Source organism: Amblyomma maculatum, chromosome 3, assembly GCF_055883805.1.
Source record: "Amblyomma maculatum isolate TAMU_Amacu chromosome 3, ASM5588380v1, whole genome shotgun sequence".
Classification (NCBI taxonomy): domain Eukaryota; kingdom Metazoa; phylum Arthropoda; class Arachnida; order Ixodida; family Ixodidae; genus Amblyomma; species Amblyomma maculatum.
The window spans coordinates 55,370,473-55,375,581 of NC_139346.1; positions in this window are offsets into that span (position 1 = coordinate 55,370,473).

Here is a 5,109-nt window from a genome sequence, read left to right on the forward strand (position 1 = left end):
TTGAGCTGAGCAGTAAAAAAAATGTTTGGTCTATTCTGCATTAGCAAACAACAGACAGCTAAGTTACTGAGCTTTTCTTACGAGATGAAATCCCACACCAGTGGGCAACACCACTTCGGAATCAATGACCACCGCTTTTCCGCTCAGCTACACAGTGAACGTCGTCTTCATCAACCTACTCAGACACTTCATTTTTCACTTGTTGAATGCCAGCATGGAATGCCAGATAACAATATAATTTTGTCAGGGTTGGATTTTTAGCTCGGCAACGAACAAACTTTAACAGTGGACTACTTTTTTTCATGGGGAATTACATGAGGGTATTGCAGAACATGGTCGAATCCGACTGCATGCCCTATGGTACCTGCATTCATCGAGTAGTATAACTCTACATGCAAGAATATATTCATTATTCTGGTTGAAAAGCTCCATAAAATTGTTAATAATTTACGCTTTTATTCAGCCTAGTCACTGCGCAGCACCCCCATCAACAATCTAGTAATAGCGTTTTAGCACAATGATTACAGTGATGCACAGCATTTTCTTAGCAGACAAATCCAGAATTCGTGACCATTATTCTCAGCTACTAGGCTGCTGTGGGAGATTGAACTGCACTGTTATCCATATAAACATGAGGTGGGTTGTACATTTATGAACCCATATTTTTCAGTCATGCATGCGTTCTCTACATATTAAGAGATATTGCCTTTTTCAGGCAATATCAAGAAAGAACCTACAAGCCACATGAGGGATGAGTGTTGTATGTACTTAATTGTGTGGTTGCAATTTATATTAGACAATAAAATTACGCTAACGAGTATCCCAGAATATGTTCAGAATGTTCTGAGTGCCGTATAAAATTTATAAGCCACAGTTAGTGAGAGATACATTTATTTTCATTTATTTAAAGTACGATCTTTATATTTTCTGCTTAAAAGCAGGAATTCGCAGAGGCTTTGCCTTTATACACTCTACTGCTTTAACAAAACCAGGAAAAATGAAAAAATTTGTGTTTAATACTTTTCGACTGCTATTATTTAAGGCCATGTCATTAGGCTGGCTGCTAAAGCTTTTATATTAGCTATCCGGTTAGCTATCCTACGCTGTGGGAAAAGGTTGTTGCAAATTGGCGCATGAGTTTGCCAGCGGACATTGGTGGTGGGAGCGGAGAAAAGAAGCGAACAAGAAAAGGCTGGACTAACAACTGAATATTTATTGAAGGAAAGAAAAAAAAGAAGACTAATACTGAGACACGAGCGCACAAGCCCAAACCAGTGAAATGGCAGAAAAATTCATTCATGGCTTAACTATCGATTTGTCTAACACAGCGAATTTCTTACTATGAAGGTTAATCGATGCCTCAGCCGCACACGTGTCTTTAGCCTTAACAATGTAAAATGCCTCAACTATAGCCCGATAGATTTGTTTTTCATTCCCGTAAGCTACACCCGTGTTGCTGAAATCAGGCGTGCGAAAAGACGGGTCATAATCCGATTTACACTCCCGAGATTGCACGTGTAGAGCCAGATTAGAATTTGCCTTCCCTACTCCATCAGGCTAACATTTAGACAATTGCCTGTTTGCCGCAGTAGCACTGGCCACAATGGAGCGAAATGCGATAAACCACATTATTTCTGCAGGTGGTGAGCCTTTTCTTATGTGACCATGTGCAACGAACGCGATCACCAGCGGTATTGCTTAGCCTCCTTCTAACACCGGCGCACATGCCTCCTATCTTGTTTTTGGATGTGAGTAAAACGCCAACGTCATACCTTGCCGCAAGCTTTTTGAGTCGGTGCGAAACACCGGTGAGGTAAGGTATGGCAGCCATCTTCTTTCGCAGCGGCACCACACCAACCTCTTCCAGCCACGTGTTGCTCTTTCTCGAACGTGTTAAAACACGTTCTGACAGACAGGCGAGATGGACAGTTGGTGAGCCACCTGTCAACAACTTCGAAATTTGGTGTGTGAATGAAACCTCAACACGGTGATGGCAAGGCTTACGTAATGGGGATTTGATGCACGCGACTGCCAAAACATTCTTTGCCAACCTCGAGTGGTCCGATTCAAAGCTAAGAAGAGGCTTCCCTGACCTGAGGCTGCAGCCCCAACACACAGGTTGTAGCCCCCAAAGCACCGGTCCAAATCAAGAAACTGTAAATGGTGATCTCATACGTAAAAGAGACCTTGACCCCTCTCCTTGAACATTCCTAATACATCTTGCGCCAACCTATCAGAGCCAGTCTTATCCAAGAAAATTAAGTAGTCATCAACGTAGCGAAACGCTACTATACCAAAGGCATCCAAAACTGGCTGCAATGTGGTGTCAACTTTGCCAACTCGCCCAGTCGTCAACCTTGTTGATACTGTTGATACAGAGGTTCGGGGCTGGAAGCGCGTGCAGCAGACTAATCGCAATGATGGGATATTGAGTGCTGAGGAAAAACCAGCGATTATACTCTTAGAGGCGGCCTTGCGTCTGTCCTATGTCTTCTATATGCCATTGTCCGTTTGACAACATCCCCCTACTTCAGAAAAGCGGTGATGTCCTGCCAAAACATTGTCTTGAGAAGACTTCGTCTTCTTACTGAACATGGGTAAGCCATCGTTCAGGTTTTCAGTATCACGTGAAAAAGCTTCAGCTCAATAACATTTCCGGCGTTTTATTTCCAACGCTGGGCCTCATGAACCGGCCGGGTCTAAAATTCGCTCTATGAAGTGCTTCGTTTTTATGTGGTCTATGAATTCTCGGTGAAGCCCGCTTCTCTTTCGATCGGTAAGCTAGCGTAGTTTATGGTATCTTTCTCGAGGCTCGCTGGCGTCGTTTTAATCTCCAAGAAGGATCAATGGACCAGCTCACGATGCTCTCCCTGAGCTCGGCCCATTAAAATGAAAAACAGGACAGACGCAAACACGTCTCTAACTCTCTGATTTGCGGCTGTTCATTATAAAACCAATGTTTTGCTCAGTCTCCTCCGTGTGCCATAGTTCCCAAACTTAGTCTTCGTCCACGTCCTTTATCTTGCTAGCATTTACGCGATTGTCCACCACGTTATGGTACCGAAATGCGGGAAGGTATGTGAGCTTTTCATAGATTCTTCTTGGAGGTTACAATAAAAACATGAACGACGCTCCAGGAAGAGACCACGATCTCCTCCAGCAAACCTTGCCGGAAACTAAAAGGGCTTCACCGAGGCCTCATGTATCGCACAGAAACGAAGCGCATTATCCATCCCGCTTCTCAGATTCGACTGGTTCATGAGGCAAGTGAACGGTTGAAATCAAACGTCGGAAATAATTTTGAGTTAAAGCGTTTTCATACGGGACTGAAAACTTTCAACGACGGCTTACGCGTGCTCAATATGAAGAGGCAGGCTTTTCAAAACAATGTTTCGGCCGAAGACTGCACATCTCTTCTAGAATTCGACCAAACTGGCGCACAAAAAAATTCGTTCCTCACAACCACTTTGAAGTCCTTCAGGCGCCTGCTCCTGCTGCAGATATTCTTTCTTTTATGAGGGCAGCAGCTAAGCCACCCGTTGAAGCTACATTCTAATCAAAAGAAGTACCTTTAACGAACGAAGCTTCGGCTGTATTATGAAAGCAGAACACGACTGAGAACAAAGCCTCTGGAAAAGGTTTGCCGAGATAGAAAGACGCCGGCAATGGATTGTTTCCACCAAATTCAAGGGAATTCCGACAGAAAATTGCGGCGCACTTTGGGAAAGCAATGTTCTCGTTCAGCAAACGATTAAAAAAGAAAGTTTAGAATAAACCTACCAGAAGATCGACATCCCATCGCGGCGTAGAATGCTTACAGTCGACAGGTTGAAAGATTTGCAGATCTTCTATAAGACGTTCTTCCATAAAGCTCCATCGAAGCTTGTACCTCTATTTAGTGAATCACAGCTCGATCTAATTGTGGGGAATGCCGTCCAGGTTAAGGATTCAAATGTTGAATATTCTGCCAAGTTCCCAACACTGAGCGACGTCCCTCTACTCGAGTCAGCTTTCAAGTGATCGTCAAAGAAACCTGTTATATTGAGACAGCGCAGAAAGTAATAGTCCTGATTGATAAATTTATATGGCTCCCATGCGATGCCAGCTTTAGCCGAGTAGCGGCTGCTGCACCTTTCGATACATCTTTGGAATTTACGCATAGCAATCAGGTATCAGTTCAGAATAGAGAGAGGATCGAGAAGATCACTTGAGTTGAAAGACAGGCGAGACCATTCGTGGGGTTTCCATGAAAGATTGTTTGCGAGCTGCTAATGCAAAGAGACATCGAGTGGGCGGCAGTTTGTAAGCAACTTCATAACCACATAGATAGTGAGCACTTGTACCAAAGAAATCGAGTATTTTGGGTCGCTGCAGCATTACGCTTGCGAATATTTATTTATTCGAACCAGCGAACACTTCACACAAATACCCCGGAAGAAGGGAGAGGAAGATGAAAAGTTATTCATCGGATGACAGCAAGCTCAAGCTGTAATAGACATTCAAAGCAGTGAAACGCGGCAACCCTGAAATAGTTCTGTCGAATAACCTTCCTTAAGGAATTCCAAGAGCGCGAAGCCGCGCTATGTTCTGCAGGAAAACGTCAAAGCGGTGTAGACAATGCGAAAGAAAATTGCTGCACAATATCCAGAGATTGTCTTCGGTTTCAATAAACAGACCTGGGAAAAGGCCATGCGCACGCGCAGGACAAACAGTTTCAGAACAGAGAGAACGACAATTGGAGCAGCATGATAGAGTGGCCTTTGTTTCACAAGCACAGAAGGAGAGAAAGGCCAGTGCGTAGCAAAAGAATACGCTGGAGAATATACGCAGTGTTGGTATCGCAAGTGGAGAGTCACGCTTCAACCATAAACTACAAACTAAATGTCTTAGATACATCTCACCTCAGGACGCGGAGCTTCTTGCAGATTCGCGCATCAATCTGCAAGTTGAACACGGTGGAGCAAAAAAGGTTTGAAACAGAGGGAGCGCGCAGACAATTGAGAGCCATATTACGATCTTGACTGCAGGGCGGAAAACACCAGATTAAACGACTTTTAAATGCGGCCTAGTGCCTGCCCTCCTTCTTCTATAAATAACAGGGATATAATA